Raw genomic sequence first — 23,236 nt, forward strand, 5'->3', positions numbered from 1 at the left:
GGGGGGGGGGGGGGGGGGCATGGGATCCAGAGGGACCAATGGCATGCACAGAGGACAAAGGGGCGACTGGAGGCACCCAGCGGAGGGCCATATAAGAAGGCAAGGGGTGAAGAGTTGGGATGGAAATGGAGCTGGAACCAGAAAGCAGAGGGCTTTGGGTGGCAGTCTAAGAACTTTTAGCTAGTTTCCCTTTCTTTCTGTGTAGCTTCAGGGAATTACCGTTGGTTCCTAAATATTTGAATCTCAATTTCCTTATCTGCAAAATGAAAGTTTGGGATTAAGAAATAGCTATTAACTAATAATTACATTCGGTTGTTCACCCATTCTATGTAGAGCTGTATGCTGAGCCTGTGCACACGTTATCACATTAATTAACTCCCTTCTAGTCTCAACCTGCTATGACTATTTGAAAGACTATCTCTCTCTAATTGATTTTAATTCCTCCTCTGATCTGGAATATTCTCTTTTGGAATGAGAAAAGGACTTACGGAATAGCTTCTTTGCTGCTTCAGCAATGCTCTGGCAGCTTGCTATACTCATTCTTTTTTAAAATAGATAGCCGCCTGCGTTTGGCTGTCTCCTTCCCTACTGCCCAGAGCCATAGCTAATTGTCCTGAACCATGATGCCAAGTCCTCAGATGACATCAGCTGTCTCTGAGGGTGAAGAATCCTTCCGTATGTCGGTGACCAGCCTGTGGTCAGATACCAATTATATAAAGGTCTCTTTGGGGGCTGGGAGGAGATGCTGTGGTTGAAATTTTGGATGCATCAATAAAAATTCATTCAGTTCAAGATGGGACTAGGAAGGCAGATTCACGAGATAGGGGATTAGCAGAAAATTTAAAAGTTAAGGTTGAGATGTGAGGCTATACTTGATGAAAAATCTATTGGTGAGTGAATAAAAATAGAGAGAATGGCATCTCAAAGACAGAGAAGACAGGGGGCTTTGTGGTTGTGTTCTCTAATAATAACAGGCCAGGTCTAGGTGTTTATATCAAGAAGGAAAAGAACCCTTGGAAGAAAAGAGCTTCTCTAAGACGAGAGTTTCTGAGGAGGAGGGGAGAAACAAGGTTAACAACTAATAGAAAATTTGGCTTTGAAAAAGGGAAGCTTTCCTCTAGTAGGGGTGTCGAACTCAATCAGAGAAGGGGCCAAAATCTAAAATCCAGCCTAAATCGCGGGCCGAATGGTTTACTGAACAGTCATAAACTGTCATTGTGATGGAAACGCAGCGGAGTGCAGTGATGACAGCGCGGTGCGGGCCACATTGCAAGGCCTGGCGGGACGGATTTGGCCCGAGGGCCTTGTGTTTGACACATGTGCCTAAAGCACTAAAGATGGGCTTCGGTAATGGTTTAGTGAGAGGTGTACGCAAGTGCCTTGCAGCGTGTACTGATCCACTTTAACGTAAGTTCTTGTTATGCAACACCTGCCAAATGTCAACAGAGCAGGCCCCCAAAAATATCCGTTAAAATGACTGAGATCTAGAGAAAATCTAAGTTGGTGAGATAGTTATGGGAACCGAAATGCTTGATGAAGGAAGAGAAGCCTTGGTGCTGACTTTGCTGAAAAAAAGCAAGCGGCTAAGTCAGTGGTCGGCAAACTCATCAGTCAACAGAGCCAAATAGCAAAAGTACAGCGACTGAAATGTCTTTTGAAAGCCAAAAAGCGACTTTTGGGCATGGGCTACGAAGTTTTAATCGCACTATACGTGGGAGCCCGCACGTGGTATTTTGTGGAAGAGCCACACTCAAGAGGCCAAAGAGCCGCATGTGGCTCGAGAGCCGCGGTTTGCTGGCCACTAGGCTGAGTCATCCAGAAATAAAGGTGTATCTGAAGTGTTTGGAAAAGGTTGGAAATAACAGCTTTGAGAATTTTGTTTAAGGAGTGAAGGGCAATAAATATAAAAAGTCATTGTAACTTTTAAATAGTATTTTATTGGAAACCTTTTAATCCTGGCAATAATGATGGTCCAGTGAAGGACAGACAATATAAACGTGTAACAGGACAAGTCACAGGGATGTGCAGGGTGTGGAATAGCCCTGGGTGTTGGGTGGGTCCTGGAGAGGCACCAATGATTATGGAAATGAGTGCTCACGGAGCCTAGGCTGGGCATGGGAGCAGGTAAAACGAGCAGTGGACACTGATACACTGGAAAATCGGGAAGGGGTAAATTACAATGAAGGCAAAAAAGAAAGATTATGACTATGAGCAAATGGCGTGGCTGAAAGACACAAAGACCCTGGTCAGAGAGGGGAGCTACAGTCGGTAGGGCTTGCACCATGAAGTCCACAGGAAGCTGATAGGTGGAGATGAGTCCTATGCGCTCATAGTTCAGCTCATAGTTCAATCAGGAATCCTCACGGTCTCCACCCGTTAAACAATGCAGACGTATTTAGAGATGTTAGATGAAATACGATCTGCCAAGGGCAGGGTCTGGAAGTTTCACCCTACTGAAAAGGGTAAGTCCTTACTTATTTTTTCTCTTGTCGCAAGGATGGTGGTGGGAATGGAATTAACTATTCTTAGTTCTGAGACAGGTGCTAACGCATTCTTGGTAGCTGAAGAAAGGAGGCCAAAAAATACTACAAGGCTCTACAACCTGAGGCCAGGGCCAGAAGTGGCTCATTTCATTTACACTGAAACATTACTCAGTGCGGTCAACTCCGAACTATCCTGAGGAAATACTTGTTTCCTATTACCTTCCTAAAAATACTAGTTCTCTAACCAATCAAATGCAAATACCATAGTTTGAGAAACAATTTATAAATATTAATAAGATTGCACAAAAACGAAGTCATATGTATACATATGCACACACATTTATGCACATAAGAAATTCAGTAGCTATAAAATTATCCCAGCAGAGCAGCTTTGCAATGTTATTATTCCACTAACTAAAAATAAGGAGTCAACTGTATCTGATAACAACTCTTGTTCTTTTATAAGAAGACAAAAGTTCCCTCCAGTTCTATTTTGTCTGAACCTATTAATTCAATTCTGGGGCCATGAAATTTATCCATTCTTCAGAACTGAGATGGTATACTGTGAATGAGAAGGGGATTAAAAGTTCTATTTTTTTACTTTATATCAACCTATATGTCAATGATAATTCCACAGCTCACTACACTTGGCCTTGATATACACAAAAGTGGGATCTCCTATGCACCCTTAACAATTAAAGACAGAATTGTAGAAGTTAGTATCTTTGCACCTCTGTAGAGATATGTCAGAAAACATCACCATTTCTAAACTTCTTAGCCCCTTTCATTCTCCAAAGATTTTGTTCTGTGTTGGTTTGATTGTACTTACTGGAATTAAAGACAAAGGACCACATACTAAGAACTTATGCTATGCCCTCGTACTGTTCCTCCATCTACCACTTTGTAAATATGATTTCCTGAAAATACGCATTGCAAGTTTTCTGCTTACTTACTCAGCTTCATATATTACCACAAAGTAGTATTTGCCAGACAGCGAGAGCCAGTAAGTATACATTGGTGCTTTCTTCCCATTGTGCTTAAGTACGGGTTTGGGGAGAGTAGTAAAGGCAATTTTCATCAACTTGACAGTGAAAACCATAAACACACCATGGAAGTTTCAAGCTGTAAACAAACAATGACAATTCTGGTCAAAAAGGCAGATTTCTTGAGAAAGTTGGATACAGTAGATGCGAACATAAGACTTACAATGAAAACCATGCTGTAGATGGAACTGAAATGCATAATCCCATCCCCAAAAGAACCAAGAGAAACAGCTTATCTGGTTACTCAATGGATCAGTATGTAGCTCCTCTCACCAACATAAACTATGGGCACCTCAGGTCAAATGTATAATTCGCAAAATGTGTCATTAGTGCAAAAGGAGATGTAGCAGGGAGGAGCAGGTGAATAGCAGTGCCGAATCAACGTGGATAGAGATGTACAAGAAAAAGAGAGTGTGGCCATTATCAGCAAAGCTTGGGAAACAACATGGAGGAGAAATACAGAAATAACCGATACCTGACTCCTCTCTGTCAGACGCCCTGACTGTGGTTTCTCAGGATTTCTCAGGTTTCTCAGGATTCACCGGCTTCCCAGAAGGGGCACATATCAACTCTCAGGGAAGCTGAAATCAGACTGTAACTAAGAAACTTAGGTCATCTTGTCTTTTCAAGAGAGTGAAAAGACAACCTAGAGTAGTGTTTCCAAAACTTTTGACATATGTGTACCCCTTCTATAATTTTCGTAACACTGAGTACCCCCCGTACTCATGAGAACGTAGAATTAGGCGCAGCTAAGCACGGTTCAGTGCATATCCCCACCAAACTCCGGTGCAACGCGTACCCCCACCAAACTCTTCCCGTACCCCTGGGGGTACACGTACCACACTTTGGGAAACACTGACCTAGAGAATGAGAGAAAATATTACAAGTCATATATCTGGTAATATATAAGAATTATATATTATACTAGAAGCCCGGTGCTTGAAACTTGTGCACTGGGGTCGTGGGGTAGGGGGAGTCTCTCAGTCTGGCCTGTGCCAGCTCACAGTCTGGGACCCCTTGGGGGATGAAGCAGTGTGCCAAGGCGGCCAGGGAGGAGCCAAATCGCACCAAGCTTGTGCTTATCCCAACCCACCGCGCCTGCTGCCTCGGAGTAGGGAGAGGTACTGCATGGCAGCTGCGCTCACCAGCCATGATGTTTTGCTCTTTCTGTCTCTCCTCCTCCCTTTGACTCTCTCTAATCATCCATGGGAAAATACCTAGTGGTGAGGATTAACAATAATAACAAAAAGAGATATATAGAGAGAAGATGCAAATGACTATAATCAGAAATGAAAATGGGAATATAACTATTGATTCTACAGAAATAAAAAAGAGAAATATGAGAGTACTATGAGCAATTATATGCCAAAAAATTGGATAGCCTAGATCAATGGTCAGCAAACTCATTAGTCAACAGAACCAAATATCAAATTTTTTTTAACTTAAACTTCTTCTAACACCACTTCTTCAAAATAGACTCGCCCAGGCCGTGGTATTTTGTGGAAGAGCCACACTCAAAAGGCCAAAGAGCTGCGTGTGGCTTGAGAGCCGCAGTTTGCTGACTATGGGCCTAAATGAACTGAACAAATTCCTTGAAACAGAAAACCTACCAAAATTAAATCACAAAGAGCCCTTACCCGGTTTTGCTCAGTAGATAGAGCGTCAGCCTGCAGACTCAAGGGTCCCAGGTTCGATTCTGATCAAGGGCATGTACCTTGGTTGTGGGCACATACCCAGTAGGGAGTGTGCAGGAGGCAGCTGATCGACGTTTCTAACTATCCCTCTGCCTTCTTCTCTGTGAAAAATCAACAAAAGGTATTTCTAAAAATTAAATCACAAAGAAATGAAAAATAGAAAATCTGAATAGACCCATAACAAGAAAATAGTATCAGTGATAAAAAAAAAAAAAATCTCCCAATGACAGCTTCACTAGTGAATTCTACTAAACATTTAAAGAAGAACTAATAGCAATTCTCAAACTTTTCTAAAACAACAACAACAACAAAAATTGAAGAGGGAACACTTCCTAACTCATGATGGAGGCCAACATAACACATACCAGAGGGAGACAAAAACACTATAAGAAAAGGAAACTACAGGTCAATCTCTCTTAGAAACAATGATATAAAAATACTCAGCAAAGTTCCAGCAAACAGAATTCAGCAGCATATTAAAGGGATTATATACCATGACCAAGTGGAATTTATTCCTAGAATCCAATGATTGTTCAACACATGAAAACTGATCAGCCAAATGAAGGGGAAAATACCCCATAATCTCAATCCCTCCATGCCTCGCCCCCTCCACTCTCCCTCCTTCCTTCCCTTCAGCTCTATATTCAAATAACTAAATATTTTGAGTAAGACAGATGCATGAGGGAATTATAATGAGAATGTAGGTTTGTTTTTTTTTTAATATATTTTATTGATTTTTAACAGAGAGAAAGGGGGAGAGATAGAGAGCTAGAAATGTCGATGAGAGAGAAACATCGACCAGCTGCCTCCTGCACACCCCCTACGGGGGTTGTGCCCGCAACCAAGGTACATGCCCTTGACCGGAATCGAACCTGGGATCTTTCAATCCGCAGACCGACGCTCTACCACTGAGCCAAACCGGCTTCGGCGAGAATGTAGTTTTTAAAAGATAAATCATATAAACAGGACTGGCAAAACGAGGTGATCGAGAGCAGGGATTATAAACAACCAGAAGGCAGAGCCAAAGACCCATGAGGAATTGCTGTCTTCAGTAACAGGGAAAACGAAGAAAGAACAAAAATACATCTGTAACCCCCAAATATGTAAGTCACTCCGTTAGATAGCCACTCCTTGCAAGAACCTTAAAGGATAGGATGGTTTAAATAATTCAGGCGAGGCCAGCCTCACTGGCTGTGAACTATCAGGCCAGGCAACAAAGCAGCGTGGCTTGGATTCCATGCCAGCGTAAGGTCAGGGATCACATCGTAACTATCTCTAAATGTACAGTCTTCCACTCTCGCCTCCCAGCCTGCAGACACAATTTGTGAGAAACCCTTTACTGAACGGCCCTCAATAAACGGTTGGTCCAGATCTCCCAACCTAATACCTCATGTAAAGAACAGTCATTTTTAGGCACAGTCTCCTGCTGATTACCGCCTCCAAGAAAAAGTTCAGAGCCAAAGAAGAATGTTTACATTCTTCAATCTTTCACTTGCTTTGACAAGAATCATCTATAAACCAAATTTTAATACCCCAGGAAAGACCCAGCTTAATAAGACTCTTTTGAAAAGCCATAAAGCCACTGTTATGATTTTAACTGGCAGACAAGGTCTCCTAAGATGCATTCCAACTCTAATTAAAGCAGCGCTCTCCCAGAGCTCCCACTTAATTTTAATTTATATTAAAATAACGTAGACGTGCTATTCACTATATTCAGCCACTGCCTGAAATCTGGTTGGTTAAACATTAGCCTCCCCCGCAAAACCCACAAAGGTTGGAGACGGATAATGCGCCGAGGGAGACAGGCAGGGTCCAGACCACCAAAGAAATTATTTTTTAAAATGAGATTCTGCTGCACTTAGCCAAGCTGAGTTTAAAAGGTGGAGTGCTAAAAAGCATTCTTCTGCCCATCAATTACCATATTGGTGGAACGAAATGGAACTGTAAGGACAGCATCTATGTGGAAATCGATTTAAATAAATATAGAAGACGTTGCTCCTATAGCCTTTCACTTAATTATAACTATGATTTGAGATCTAGAAGAGATTCCAAATATTCCCGTGGCTTCTTCCACTGCATTCAAAGTTCTCTGGGCTAAACTATCCGAACAGCACCACTTTTTACTGCACTCGCTACGCTTTACTTTCCCTACAGCACTTCTCACGACCTGACATTCTATTCTACACGTATTTGTTTACTGTTTATTGTCTATCTCTCCCACCAGAATATCATCTTCATAGTGCAGAGGCCTACGCTTGTTCTTGTATCCCAGCACCAACAATAGCACCTGGCACAGGCGGAGCCCTTCACAACCACTGTGATTTGTTTACTGATGGACTGGATTACTCTTGCCCAAACCTTTTGTCTTATCATGACATTATTTGAGGCTCAGAGGAGTGAAGTGACTTTCCTAAGGTCACCAGGCGAACTAGAGGGAAACCTGCCCTCAGCACCAGGCCTCTTGTTTCCTAGTCATCCTTCCCAAGTAGGTGCGCTTGTGCCACGCCCTCCTTCTGATAGCTCCCCGTGGCCTCATAAAAAATGTCCGCACTCCTTGCCTCTCAAATCTCTCCAAACGATGCCTGACTCACTTTTCTAGTCTTGTCTCCTGCCACTCCCTTCCAGGCCCCATGTTCCTGCCACCTCAACACACCATGGCTTTCATGCTCACCCTGTTCCCTATCTCTGAAATACCGTTCCACCCCCTTCCATCGGTCAAAATTCTGCCCATCTTTCCAGACCCAGCTCAACTATCGCTTTGTGAGCTTCCTCCTTATCTTTCCTCATTCTACCTGTCTACGCCGGACACTCACTCCTTCCTCTGGATTCCCATGGCGCGTTGGGCTCTATCACAGCACACGTTACATTCTGCTGTGCCTTTCTTCGTTACTAGATTCTGGGTTCTTTGTTTTTATAGTCACTGCTGGCTCCACAGTTTCTGGTATGAACAGCTGGAACCAGGGGAAAAAAGGAGGGACCGCAAGGGACTTGTGCTACCCTTCCATGCCCAATACGATTCCCAATGGGATGACAAGCAGCCCAGTATCCCAACTAATTGTCCCAATGACCCAAAGGGGGGGAAATCAGTTACTGCTAGAAATGGGATATGATGTTTAACAAGACAGTGCATGAAATCGCTAGTGAATTGTAGAATATTAATCATAATGCATTTGTTCTACAACAATGCTTCTGCAAAATTAGTTCTGAAAGAAATACTACAGTCTTTTCCCAGATTAGAAACTACAACAGGAATATAAGATTTGTAGATCAGGAATACTCAGAAAAACTAGTGTTTCTCGGAAGATTCTCAGTGTATTTGTTTTCATTCAAACTGGCCCTTTGAATTTTTCTTTTCTTTTTTTTTTTTTTTATTCTTAATTCAGTGGAGCTGCATCTGTGAACACCTGAGCAGGTGTTCTGACTGCCTACCTGCTGGCTCACCATGTTCTCACCACCCCAGCTACTGTCCTAAAACCTAGAGGGGTGAGGAACATGCAGGACAAGGAGACTTCTAAAAAATCCTCACTTGAAAAAAAATAACTATTAAAATGTGAGTTCAACAGAAATGACAAAGAAAAATATTTGACAACCATGTTATCTTTTACATATTGAGAATAATGTATGGGAGAACCTATGCAATACTTTCAACAATAAAGATCTTTAAAAAGAAAGATAATGTATGAAACACAAATTTGCACATGCTTATGGAACTGTTTCTCAGATTATGCAACATCCACTGAGAAAGATTCATGCTGCTCCTCCCACACTGTCTGGCTTATTAGTCCCTTTGTGATCAATGATCTGCCTACGCCAGATGGCTGCTCTGGGGAAGAGTACCGTCTGAGATCAGAGAACAAAGCAAAGCCAACGGCCCTTCCCTTCCAACAACTGAACCTGTGACCCCGACCTCATTAACTCTGGAAAACAGTTAACCCATCACCAACATGGCTGGGGCAGCTTCATCATACATGCCAAGAAAGCTCATTGCTTCTGTCACAATGATACCCTAGTAGACAAAAAGTCACTACATTTATTTACAACTTTTCAAAACGGAGAAAATCCTGAGTGCGATCCTGCAGGATGGCCCGGGTCTTCCCAGCTCTGCTGAGTCTGTCACAAGCTCCCCTAAGAACATCAGCTGTGGACCCCACCGAGACCATACATGGCTCTGAAGCCGTCCTCTTCCAAAACCAGTGATCTACGGCCTTTCCTTTTCATTTCTCCCAAGTGAAGAAACCGTGGGCTTGCAGTTTATATACAAGAATTTTCACTGATTACTTACTGACTCCAGTTTATCCTGGATTCCAATATAACCAAGGTTCTCTTTGCACTGCCCCACCCCTCACCGGGTGAGTGGGCGTGGCCAGAGGACTTGCCTGTGTCCTTCTGAACCTTCCCTGGTCAAAAGCTCAACACGTTTTTTTAGCAAGTTGTTCTTCCTTTCTTGTTAGTGGAAATAATTCGCTGAGCAGCTGCTAAATGCTATTGGATTCTATTCTAGCAACCTGACTCAACTGAGAGGAGCACTGACTTCTGATTTAAATATTTCCCAAAGTGTTTCAGGGATGTAGTTTCTGCATCTTTCCCTAGAACGCTTAACATTTACTACCATTCTGATTTCAGAAGCAAGTTTGTGGAATTTTTCCACCTCAGCTTCAAATTATAGTATTTGAAAAAAATTCTATAAACATCTGGAAGAGCTGGTCAAGATTTTAAACTCTGAAAATATTTCTGCTTTTTTGACATCTTGGATGAAATCACCTTTCTGCCGAAGCCGGTTTGGCTCAGTGGTAAAGCGTCGGTCTGCGGACTGAAAGGTCCCAGGTTCGATTCCGGTCAAGGGCATGTACATTGGTTGCGGGCACATCCCCGGTAGGGGGTGTGCAAGAGGCAGCTGGTCGATGTTTCCCTCTCATCGATTGATGTTTCTAGCTCTCTACCCCTCTCTCCTCCTCTCTGAAAAAAATCAATAAAATATATTTTAAAAAAGAAAAAAAAATCACCTTTCCACATGCAAACTTACTAGAATATAAAAGCTATCACATATGGTTGTGCTATTTGGCTTCTTAAATATTTCTAATAACTTGTGACTATAAGGCATCCAACATCTCTTCAAGATTTTTACTCAGTCTTTTTTTTTTTTCCCCCACAATTACTTAAAATACTTTTTTAACTTATGGATTAAGAGTTTATAATCTTGTCCTTGCACATACCTGTGGCATTCATACATATATGTAAACCTAAAATAAGCTATGTATCTGCCTCAAAGCCACTGATACAAGTAATTGATTTTGCTCTTCTTATCTCTAAGAATTTTCCCATCGAAAATAAAAGTACCCTGTTTCCCCGAAAATAAGACAGTGTCTTATATTAATTTTTGCTCCCAAAGATGCGCTACGTCTTATTTTCAGGGGATGTCTTATTTTTCTATGAAGAAGAATACGGTACACATTTATTGTTAAATGAAAATAAAGGAAATTTATTACCTGTATACGGTACGGTAGTACGGTAGTTGTCAACACAAACCACACAAACTGTGAATCCTATAGTATCAAGAATTTCCTCATTTATTCAGTGACAATCATGTCATCATCTTCTGGAACATCATCATAACAATCCAATTCCTGAATTTCCTGGTGAATTTCTTGTGACTCCATTAAGTTCAGAATCAGTGGACCAAATCTCTCATGTTTAGCCTTGGGGGCGCCTTATTTTCGGGGATGCCTTATATCGATAGTTCACTCAGAAGGAAACCTGTAAGTAGGTCTTATTTTCGGAGGATGTCTTATTTTCGGGGAAACACGGTAGTTCACAATGTAATGGTAACTGAGTTTAGTACCTGCCTGAATGACTGTACAAATTACACTACACATGCAATTGATGAAACATTTCTTGATGCTCACAAAAACTACACCAATTCATTAAGGCTTAAGTGTTAGACAACAGTAATAAGGTAATAAAATGAGCATTAAACGTAAGCTTACTACTTTTGTACACAATTTCATTAGGGGCAAAATGGTTTTCTGAGGGCGTACCTGAGCCTGAAATCTGACACTAAATAATGAACAAAACAATGCATTCATTCTTATCTAATCTTAACCAAAAACGATGACTGACGAAGAGAAGTAAACAGGTTTTTAGACCACATTAATAAACCATGAAATGGCTGTTCTTTGTCTAAAATCTCATCATGACTTACTCAAGCTCTGATTTCAAAATTAACAGTTTGGAAAGACTAACCTTAATTTAACAAATACACTCTCTTAACATACGCATTAAAAGTGTAAAGCTCCATGGGAATAGAAGCTGTAATGCAAAAGCGGAAACATATTTATAAATCTTTAGGCACCCGATAAGCATCTTATTTATAAGGCAACACTCCTACATGTCGACAACAATCCACAAGCCAGACAATACATGAACAATTTGTAAGATATAATGTGAAAGGAACAGTGAAATTTGCCTTTCCATTGTCATTTAAAATCATCTATTTGTGCATTTTAAGTAGTATTTATAAAAGAATTTTAACGTTAAGTCTTTCCCAATGTTTTTTAAATAGGAGGAAAGTCCCAGAATTGTCATATATTTAAAATTGAAATACTGCTAAAAATTTAAGAAGCACTTGCAAAAACTGAAACACAAAGACATAAGAACAAAAGCCCCCACAATAGTAAGACAGTTAGCAGTGGTTTCTTATAAGTATTTTATAAAATAAATACTTTCTGCTTGGCGATTTTGAGACAAATCAATACACCATAAAGTACTCTTTGTAGCTCTTACGTCTTCATTTTGTGCCTTAACAAAAGCTGACAATCATTCATAATGAAGTCTTTTCATAGTTACATAGCTTTCCTGTCTCTTCTAAAGATCGAGTAAACCTCTGGGTACTCAATAAAACCAACCAATTAATTCACTACCATAAAAACCTGAGAAGCTATTCTAAAATATTTATATCAAAGACCAGTGAAGTCAAAATAAATGACTAGTCTACCTGGTATACTAAGTTCAAATTTTTCTTCAAATTTTGAAGAAATATAGGTTCTTTCAAAGCAAACTATAAAAGATGTACCACAACATTAAATTCTCAAAACTGCCATTCAAATTTACCCAAAATAAGAAATGATACATTTTCAGAAATTACTGTGAGGGAACATCAATACAGAGCAGAGAGCTTTAGGCTCACACAGAACTCAGTTTAAATTCTTGTTTCATCTCTCACTAACTTTATGATATTAGGAAAGTTAACATAACCTTTCTGAGAATTAATTTCAACTATCAAAGGGAAACAAAGGCAAACTGCAGGCTGTTGTGAGCACTGAATTAGAAAACATGTACTGTAATAATAGTCTGTTTAGCCCAGTATATAGACCATAATAAGTACTCAGTAGGTGACTGTATTTACTAAGAAATGTTTAATAACCCACATTCAGTGTAATTTAATATCCAAATTCCAACTGATGTTATAAATCATCAGAATGAAAGATACAAAATTTCAAGAATAGATCTTGCCGAAGCCGGTTTGGCTCAGTGGTAGAGCGTCGGCCTGCGGACTGAAAGGTCCCAGGTTCGATTCCGGTCAAGGGCATGTACATTGGTTGTGGGCACATCACCGGTGGGGAGTGTGCAGGAGGCAGCTAGTTGATGTTTCTCTCTCATAGACGTTTCTATAATAGCTCTCTATCCCTCTCTCCTCCTCTCTGTAAAAAATCAATAAAATATATATTAAAAAAAAAAAAAGAATAGATCTTTCTTTAATGCACTTAACCTGATTATTCTTTGCATTAGTGATTTTCAAGCTGCAGGTAATGATCCATTAATGGGATTAAAATCACCTAGTGGGTCTCAACCAGCATTTCTATATAAAATAGAATAAAACATATAAGAATGCATAGCACAGAGGAAGTCAAGCATTGATTAATGAATTTAAAAAAATTAAACACATATGAAATGTATCTATATTCTGGATAGCAAAGTAAAACACATCTCTTACTGTGAAAAAAAAAAAAAGGTTTAAAAACTAGTGCTTTACAATGTAAGAAGGATAAAAATAATTAGCTGATATCGAATGCTTAGTTTCTACCAGACACTGTGCTAAGCACATACACCATACACATGTCATTCTCCCCCAAATCCTCTAAGGTAGATCCTGTAACTTCCCCGATTTTACTAACTCAGAAACTGAGACTCAGCGAGGTGAAGTCACTTGCCCAGGATGCAGCGCTAGTAACTGGTAAATCCAGGCTTCCAATTTAGTCACCTGACTCCAGAACTTGTACATTTAACCACTTCCTAAGTATCAGGTTGTAAAATGTGACTTTTCCTTATCTAAAAGTTACTCAAAAGCTAGTCGTCTTCGTGGTGCCCAGTTCAAGAGTGGTTTTCTGCAGGTGCCGCGTGTCTTGGAAAAAGGCAGTGTGATTTGGAGGCGAGAGCACTGGGCGTGAGGTCCAGCATTGTGACTTCAGTGGCAAGGAGTTGGCAAGTCATTTAATCTCGCCGTGTCTGGATTTCCTCGCCTACAAAACGGGAATGATAATATCTGCCCTGATCCCCACAGGCCATTGTGAGGAAGTATATGTACATATAACAAGTGTAATGTCCCTCTGTGCTACTCGGTCATACGAGATGATCGCTAATACCACCCAAGGGGCCCCATTCCTCAAGACACACTTCAAATAGAATTAAAAAAAAAAAAAAAAAAAAGGGGGAAGGTCATCAGGCTTTTATAAACTGTACATGGAAACACTCCACCCAGTTCCTGGCACAAAAAAGGCCTTTGGTAAAGGCTGGTTAAACTACAAGAAGTGAACCAGTTTGGTTTGTACGCGCGTTTTATCCATCTGTATTTTACTTTTCATGAGTTTGTCCTTTCTACAACAATTTCTCAAATATCTACTGTATACCAGATTAGAAATGTGGGCTGGGGGAAAAAAAAAAAGACTAACAGACCATCCTTTGCCCTGCAGAATCTTATATTAATTTCAATTAACTTTTCCAAAATTGTGTAAGAGAACATTGTAAACTACAGCTTCCTCATCTAGAAACAATCCTAATTTAGGCTCCTTATAGTGCTTTGTCATTTAGAAAGAACTACAAGCATACCTCAGAGATGGGGTAGGTTTGGCTCCAGATCACAGCCTCTTTTTGCAGGTGGAGGGGAGGGCCTTGCTTTCAATTTGAAGGAAGGAAGGAACGAAGGAAGGGAGGGAGGGAGGGAGGGAGGGAGGGAGGGAGGGAGGGAGGGAGGGAGGGAGGGAGGGAGGGAGGAAGGGAGGAAGGAAGGAAGGAAGGAAGGAAGGAAGGAAGGAAGGAAGGAAGGAAGGAAGGGAGGAAGGGAGGGAGGGAGGGAGGGAGCAACACCTGGGAAGTGCAATAAAGTCACGCTCCATAACATGAGGTGGACCTGTGTACAGTAGCTTTTTTGTTTCTCACACCAAGTGCCTAAGTATGTTAAATCTGTCTTATCTTCCAAATCCAGTGCCAAGGCCTGCTAAGTCTTTAGAGAGAAAGTTTCTCCATGCCAAAGGTGACTGTAAAAACAAGGTCCCGAAGACAATACATTGGAAGTTACACTGGAAAGGGGTGGAAGTACAATGACTGTTCTCCCTTCACCCTTCTGAGTTAAAGCAATCTATCATGCAACCTTATCACCTACAGCAGATGGATTTTTCAAAATGTTTCTTTAAAAAAAAACACACCTGCCTTTGATTTTTTTTTTTCTTACAGGCAATTTTCTGTTGAATGTCTGGAGCTAGGGTCCAGTTTTCTCACAGAATAAAGGAGGTAGCAGCAAAGGTGTCCTTCCTTTGTTGACTTTAAAAATTACTCAAAACTGATTGTTTCTATTCAGATTCCTGAGCCACATACAATGCTAAATTAATTATTAGCCTTTACATCTATAATTTAACTATTATAGGTGATTTTTACAGGGAAACAATGATTTAATGGCAACTTAAGGAACTGAACATTTGCTACAGGATATTAACTAAGAATCTTTTACTAAAACTGCCTTCTCCTTTGTGTTCTAACTACTCCCTCTCTATCACCACCACCCCCAACATATATTCTCTCTCTCCCTCTCTCTCTCTCTCTCTCTCTCTCTCTCTCTCTCTCTCTCTCTCTCTCTCACACACACACACACACACACACACATACCACATACACACACACTCCCTTACCTACACCAGATCAGTTTTCTGTGCTATTATTTATAAAACCATGTTTAAATTTCACAACACATGGTCATAGTTACTAGGTTTTGTCTCCCCCCCTTCACCTCCACCCTCTCCGCATCCACGGAATCCATGGGTCTATATAAATAAATTCTCTCTTAAAAGCCACAATCCAGGTGGTGATCTCCATGTCTCCATGCTGAGACTACCTAATATCAAATGTGAAGCCAGCCCTCCTGTTCCCCGATAAGCCCTGAGTCAAAGCCGCACCCCACCCACCGCACCCATAGGGTTAGGGGGTGCCATCTCGCCACCACAGACCTCTCTGCAAGAAAGGGCGTGACAGAGCCGGGACCCCGCCGCCCGACCCCCTGCGGGGAGACAAGGAAGACCCATCGTACACCCCGGCGGGGCGCAGTCCCCGGGCTCCAGCCCTCGGGAAACAGGGAAAACCTTTGTCTCGCCTCCGCCATCCGCGGGGGCCCCCCAGAGCTGGGGTAACCAGAGTTGGTGCGGATGCCCTGGCGGAGGGCAGACAAAGCATCAGCTCCAGCCCCAGCTCCAGGCGGGGACAGTGACCTGGTCCAGCTCTGACGCCGCGGCTCCCGGGATGGACGCGGGGGACCCCGGCCAGGAGCCCCGGCGCGGGGAACACCGAGGGGGCTAGAGGGTCCCACGCTCTCCGCAAGTTCTCGGGGCGCCGCCCGCCCGCCCGCAGGCTCCCGGAGTGCGAACCCCAGGGGCGCCCGCCGCGCGCGGGGTCCCGGGGAGGGGGCGCCGCGCACGCCCGGACGCCGCCCCGAAGGCAAAGGCCGGTCCCCCCAAGTCCCCGCGAGGTCAAGGGCGGGACCCCGGGCGCCGCGGGGCCGGTCCCGGGGCGGCGATCGGAGCGGGAGCCCGCTGCCCATTGTCTGGCGGCGGCGGAGGGAGCTCACCTGCGGTCCCCGCCGGCGCCCGGCTGGCGGCGCGGGGGGCGCGCGGCGACGAGCGGTCCCCGCGGGCGGCGGACGCGGTGTCCAGCCCGCGGCCCCGGCCCCGGCAGCCTCGGCAGCAGCCCCGGCAGCGCCCCCGCCTCTCAGGCGGCCGCGGCCTCCATTGCGCTCCCCGCCGCCGCCGCCGCGCGGCACTGCGCGTCCGGCCCCGCGCGGTCACATGCTCCGCCCGCGCCTCGGCGCTCGGACCCGCGCCGCCGCCCCGCCCGGCCTCGCCCCCCCGGACCCGCTGGGCGCCCCCCGCGAGGCACCGGGCGCTGGGCCACCGGGAAGGGCGTGGGCTGGGTCGCTGCCGGGGACGCCCCGAGGCGCGCCCGCACGCGTGGGGTCTGTGGTTGTCCGGAGGGGTTCCCTGGAGGCTTCCGAGGGGCAACCGGGACCGTTAGCCGCCAGCCCACAGGATGCAGACCTGGCCCTCCGTACCTGGAGGAGCTGGAGACCTGGAGCCCAGAGGGAGTGCGCTCCGCTGAGCACAGCCCCGACCATGGGAAACGGCATTGGGACTCCTGGGAGGGGACCAAAGAGAAAAGCTCAGCATCTCTTTGTTGAGTCCTTGTACATCAGAACACTCGGTATTATTGTCCCAGCCATAATGAAATTAAATAATTGACTTTGATGTCTTAAAGAAAAACAACACACACACACACACACACACACACACACACACACACACACACATATGCTTCACTGGAAATACTGAGATCCGCCACCCCCCACCCCCCATACATTTTACTATGACTGCTTCAATGTGTTACCAAACTCAAGGGCTTTGGGCTTGGGTACTCTATTCGAGAACCAGGTGTCCTCGTCCTTCGGTAGTTCTGTATGTTTGCAGCAAGTAATGGAAACAGAGCTTTCCCGTCCAAAGCTGTCTCTTGGGAGGCTTAGCTACTGCTTACACGGCACTTGCTTAATTACATGTTGATTTCTTCTTTGCAGTTGGCTTTGCTTCTTAGGTTGGGTTCCTGGGTTCAGGTCAAGCTTATCCTGTTACAGTTGCTTTGTAGCAAGAATTTTAACATGTAGCAAGAATCACATTTAGGCCCGACAGGCACGGTTCAGGGGTCCAGCGTTGACCCATGAACAAGGGGTCACGGGGAGGACATAGGATTGATCACTGCCCTTCCTACCTCTTGTCAGGGCACATGCCCGGTTTCCAGGCTTCATCCCCAGTAGGAGGAGTGCAGGAGGCAGCAAATGTTTCTCTCTCTATCCCTCTCCCTTGTTCTTTCTAAAGATCAATAAAAACATATACTTTAAAAAATAGACTTAAAAAAATAGCATTTAAGAAAAACTTCTCGGACTTGGAGACCCTAGTCCTATCAAATAAATGGAAACTCTTAGAAATCAATATCCAATGATCTTCCCCTTCATTATTAATGCAAAGATGGTAAAAAAAATAATAATAATTTATCATTCTTAAGCAGGAAATTTAAAACAAAGCAAAAAGAATTTCAATGGCAAAGATATAAAAGATGAAAGGTAACCCACAAGGTTCTCAGACTTGAGCCAGAAGTCTCAGTGACAAAAACAGAACTAATAATTTTAATGCAGATGCATGCCTTGGAGAAACTTTGATATGGCAAAGATCTAGTGCATGTCAGTTATCCGACTGTGTTCTTCTAGATAAAATTTAAATTAATACCAGCATAAAAAAGGGTTGCATATTTTGTGAATATAGATATCAGTTGTTCAGTGCTCACATATCCTAAAATAAGACTGCTTTACTCCAAATAAGAATGAAGAATAGTATGAAGAGTTGAGCAAGTCTCTTTTGAGTTAATAGAGTCACTAGAAGTTCCCCAAAGCCCAAAATTAAATCCCCATAGAATATAACACTGGAGTCTTTCTCTTGATATAGTATAGTCTTGCCAACTACATGAAAATATACTCTATATAAAAATTTAAATTTTGGCCCTGGCCAGGTAGCTCAGTTGGTTAGAGCATCGTGCCAATACACCAAGGATGTAGGTCTGATCTCTATTCAGGGCACAAACAAGAAGCAATCTATGAATGCATAAATAAGTGAACTCCCCCCCCCCCCACTTCCTCTCTCACTGTCTCAAAATAATCAATCAATACATTTAAAGTTTTAACTTTCAAATGTACTAAATCAAGTGTGGGTCTACACTCCTTTAACTTTGCAAGGCAAGGTTATCATCTCAAATGATACAACCTTAAAATACTGAGAGAGTTCTAGAGAACTTATGCTCACACCAGAGCTTTCTAGCTAATCTGTGTGTCTCATGGGCCTCAGAAATCAGCGTACCACTTTAGACAGCTCCTGTTTCCCCTCCCTTTTCAAACACATTGGTCCGTTTTTACTATGCGTGGGGCAATAATAAATGTGGCACATCCAACCAGGTCTCAATCTACATTTCCACTTTGGAAACAACTGCTTTTCAGTTGAGACAGATTTTCAGAGGCCATATCATATACGAAAGAAAAATGCAGAACATTAGGGATTTTAAAAATATGTATCCATTGCCCCAGCTGGTGTGGCTCAGTGCACTGGTTGGGTGTCATCCTGTGCACTGAAAGGTTGCCAGTTCATTTCCCAGGGAGCATGCAGGAGGCAGCCGATTCATGTTCTGCTCTCACGCGGATATTTCTATCCCTTCCTTCATCTAAAAATCAATAAAAATATTTTTAAAGCCAAAACCGGTTTGGCTCAGTGAATAGAGCATCGGTCTGCGAACTGAAAAGTCCCAGGTTCGATTCCCGTCAAGGCATATACATTGGTTGCGGGCACATCCCCAGTGGGTGATGTGCAGGAGGCAGCTGGTGGATGATTCTCTAACTATCCCTTCTTTGTAAAAAACAAAATCAATAAAATATATTTTAAAATATTTTTTAAAATATGTATTTAACCTTTTTTTTTTTTTTTTTAAGAAAGGATGTGAGAAATTGTACAGTTAAACCATTCTTAGTTATGGGTAATTTTATTCTCTAAAAGATGATTGGCCATGTGCAGACATTTTTGGTTGTTACAATTGTTTCGAAGGTGCTACTACTGGCATCTAGTGGGTAAAGGCCGGAGATACTGCTAAAGATTGCACCACATTGCTATAACCATTTACCACAGATTGGGTAGCTTATAAATAATAAATTTCTCACAGTCCTGGAGGCTGAAGTCTGAGATGATGGTGCTAGCATGGTTGAATTCAAGTGCGAGCCCTCTGGGGTTGCAGACTGACTTTCTGTATCCTCACAGGGTGGAGAGGGCATGAGAGCTTTCTGGGATGCCTATTACAAGGGCACTGATTCAGGAGGGCTCCAACCTCATGATGTAATCACACTCAAAGGCCCCACCTCCTAACATCATTACATTAGGAAGTGCGGTTCCACAAAGTTGTTGGGGGCACATTCAGTCCACAGCAGTTGGAAATAACTGTGGGGTTTTTTCTTCTCTAAGAACTTTGTCTTTTATCTTGAAGTGGGGACATTTATCTCTATTGCTTCTTAAAATGTTTTCTGCACTCCTAACTTGTCTCTTAACTCATTATCTGGATATCCTCACTACACATACCCTCCATATTTTTTCTTTTATATTTTCAATCTTTTTCTGATGCTTTCTGGAAGTCCTCCGTTTTACTTTTAAATCACTTATTTTAATTGGGTATCTATAGCCAATTGCACAATCCTATCTCGAGGGACAAACATGAAAAATGGCCAGTTTTGCTTAATGTATGGAGTATCGGCCTGCAGATTCAGGGGTCCCAGGCTCGATTTCAGTCAAGGGCATGTACCTTGGTTGCGGACACATCCCCAGTAGGTGTGCAGGAGGCAGCTGATCAATGTCTCTCTCTCATCAATATTTTTAACTCTCCCCCTCTCCCTTCCTCTCTGTAAAAAAATCAATATATATATTTTTTAAAAGCAGGATTGTAACAGTTCAAGAAGAAATAGTGGGCATAAAGGGCGAGGGAGGATGAAATGAGTAGAGATAACTGTTCTCAAGAAATTTTTGCCATAAAAGGAGCAAAAATAAAATGGAAGGGGTCTGGGAGGGTTTTAAAATGTGAGATTAAGAAGGGGAGGTGTGTTTGCAAATGGAAACAAGCCAAAAGAGCTAAATCGACTCAGGAGGGTAGATGTAATAGTGGGAAAGGTAGAGATGGTTCATGATATAATGGTTTCAACCATAGGCCAAGTTCCTTTGCTGGGTCATGAAATCAATTTGGTGGATCAGTTTCTCAATTAGTATTTTAAATCCTTGCTACACATTAGAAATTTGTAAGAGAGAAAAATGTATTCACAAACACAAAAGCCTGTTTAAACATTTTATAGATGAATTTCAAACAGACACTGTAACTTTACCTCTTACATTTTGAACTAGTTGAAAATAAAAGGGAGTTAAAAAAATAAAAAGTGCATGGCATAGATAAACTCAGGGGATTCCCTATATCTCACCAGGATAAAGTTTGATTTGAATAAACTGTTCTTAATTTTAGAATAATGAATAAAATATAACTAAATAATGAATAAAAATAATGCTAAAACTCTTGAAAAAACTATTTATAAGAAAGAGAAAATAAATTGACTGGAATATTTATTGGAAAATCTATGTCAAGCTCCATAATTTAAAATTATTTAAAACAAGTTAAAAACATCTATCAATATAAAAAGTCAGAACATTCAGTATTTTAAGCTAAAACTAACTTTAGAAAATTGTATCAAGGTTATAAAAAAACAATTATAGCAAGCTATACATTTTTAAATATAGAAAACAGTAAAAATATAATAAGTCTAACAAAATATGTCTTTCTGTTGCTTTGGGGGGAAAGGTGGTAACAAATATTTTTATTTTATTTACATATATTTATTAAAAGATTTTCCATTTGACGTTGCCAATAGTCCCATTTCTCTTGTCTTTTAATGCAATACCTGAACTCACACAAGAAGATAGAATATATAAAATTACAAAGATGATGGTAAAGTTACACCCAAATTACACACTGAATTATTGCAAAGAGCATAACTCACACACGTAAGGCATACTAGTTTTAAAAAAAGAGCAATGCCCACCTCCAGGTACACACAAATGCACACACACAAACTCCACTTTATTAGAGGAGGAAACAAAATGGATCATAAGTAATTAGCCTTTCATTTCCTATGTTAGTTTATAAGCTCTTTTCAGTCATAATGAAAATCTACTAGAGAACAGGATTTTCTTCAAATGTGAATGGTTCAAACACGATTAGTTTTTGTATCCAATATTCTATTTTGTACTACTGTTTTTTTTTATTAATATGTGCATATAATTTATATTCTTTAAAATTAAAATTTTGAAAATTGTAAAATGCTGTTTTCTACTTATTGTGCATAGTTCAATGTTTACATACTATTCTGGAAGACTGATTAAATGACAACATACAGGTTTAGAAAAAAAATATGATATCATCAAATGTATGTATACTAAAATTTTAGCAAAATGTTTTACTCTATTTACCCTATATACTACAATATTATATTCTGAACTTTTATATTGACACAGTGAGGAATTTTATTAACTGGAAAAAAAGCCCCAAATTTCTGCTCTGTGGTTTGACAAAATTTTAAATACCACTTTTATTTTGATTTTGATAAATTTGTATCATGTGAAGAGAACATGTGATAACGAAAATAAAGTATATACGTGTATCTTTCTCATCAGTTTTTCTAAATGACAATAGCAAAGTGTAAATGATAATCATTATTTTATCAAGACTCTGCTATAATAAGAATAGACCTGAATATATTCACCTCAGTGATAGACAGCAAATTGGTAATTTTACATTTCGAAGAAAAAAGTTAAGTGTAATATCTGAGTTGATAATCCTTTGTGAATGTGTTAAAGATATGAGTTATCAGCACAGGCATGAAAACTAAAAACACTTTTAAAATAAGTAATGTAAGAATATTTATATACAAATATGGCTCATTAAGAAAAATATTAAAAACATAATGTGATTAATACATTATATTAATTCACAGCATAAACACACATTGAGGAGTAATTTGTCAGGAATAAAAATACAGATATAATATCAGCACTATTAATACATATTTTTTTCTGTCATATGCATGAAAATATACACATAGATATAGCTCTTTTAAACCATTTTTTACATAAATATTCACTGATTTAAATAAAAGTTGAAAGAGGTAGAATTTGTGTCAATGTTCATGATTTTCAGGAACAAGTACTTCGAATATATTATTATTTTTCTGTCTTTAACAAGTCCATACAGCCAACTCATTGAAAGTCAATTCTGAAAGAGAGAGAAAGGTGAGAAAAATGTTAAACAAAATTACTCAGAACATGATGAAAAACTTAAATTCACTAATTTTTTTTTAAATATATTTTTATTGATTTTGTACAGAGAAGAAGGGAGAGAGCTAGAGAGCTAGAAACATCGATGAGAGAGAGTCATCGATCAGCTGCCTCTTGCACACCCCCTACTGGGGATATGCCCGCAACCAAGGTACATGCCCTTGACTGGAATCGAACCCGGGACCCTTCAGTCCCCAAGCCGACGCTCTATCCATTGAGCCAAACCAGTCTCGGCAAACCTGGGACCTTTTAGTCGGCAGACTGATGCTCTCTATCCACTGAGCCAAATCAGTTTCGGCAAAAAACATTTTTAATATCTATAAATACTCATAACAATATTAGGGGGGAAACCATAAACAATAAAACAAAATAGAAACAGGATAAAACTACCTTGAATCTGATCTCTATTAGAATTACATGTATGTCTATGCATGTGTGTAGGTTAATTACAAATTAAATATAAGATGGAAGTATACCAAAATGCTAATTGCTATTTTCTCTGGGTTGTAGGATGAAAAGTAATTATGATTTAA

General features: G+C 41.2%; 1 protein-coding gene and 2 long non-coding RNA genes across 6 annotated transcripts in view; all 3 read right to left on the reverse strand.

The window, feature by feature from the left end:
- Positions 1-1,588: 1,588 nt before the first annotated feature.
- Positions 1,589-16,966, reverse strand: LOC123651308. Its single transcript, XR_006739929.1, has 3 exons — positions 16,954-16,966; positions 16,794-16,799; positions 1,589-1,801 (listed from the first exon to the last, which is right to left on the reverse strand). It is a non-coding gene; the product is annotated as an uncharacterized LOC123651308 (long non-coding RNA).
- Positions 1,918-16,753, reverse strand: LOC118706398. Its single transcript, XR_004984019.2, has 2 exons — positions 16,328-16,753; positions 1,918-2,453 (listed from the first exon to the last, which is right to left on the reverse strand). It is a non-coding gene; the product is annotated as an uncharacterized LOC118706398 (long non-coding RNA).
- Positions 16,967-20,654: 3,688 nt separating the features above from the next.
- Positions 20,655-23,236, reverse strand: part of CEP135 (centrosomal protein 135) — a 79,950-nt gene continuing 77,368 nt past the window's right edge. For all 4 annotated transcript variants that reach the window (XM_036415768.2, XM_036415758.2, XM_036415729.2 and 1 more), the window contains one exon: positions 20,655-22,641. The gene's annotated coding sequence lies outside the window, so the exon portion shown is untranslated. The remainder of the gene's footprint in view (positions 22,642-23,236) is intronic.

The sequence above is a fragment of the Pipistrellus kuhlii genome, unplaced genomic scaffold, assembly GCF_014108245.1.
Source record: "Pipistrellus kuhlii isolate mPipKuh1 unplaced genomic scaffold, mPipKuh1.p scaffold_m20_p_1, whole genome shotgun sequence".
NCBI classification, from domain to species: domain Eukaryota; kingdom Metazoa; phylum Chordata; class Mammalia; order Chiroptera; family Vespertilionidae; genus Pipistrellus; species Pipistrellus kuhlii.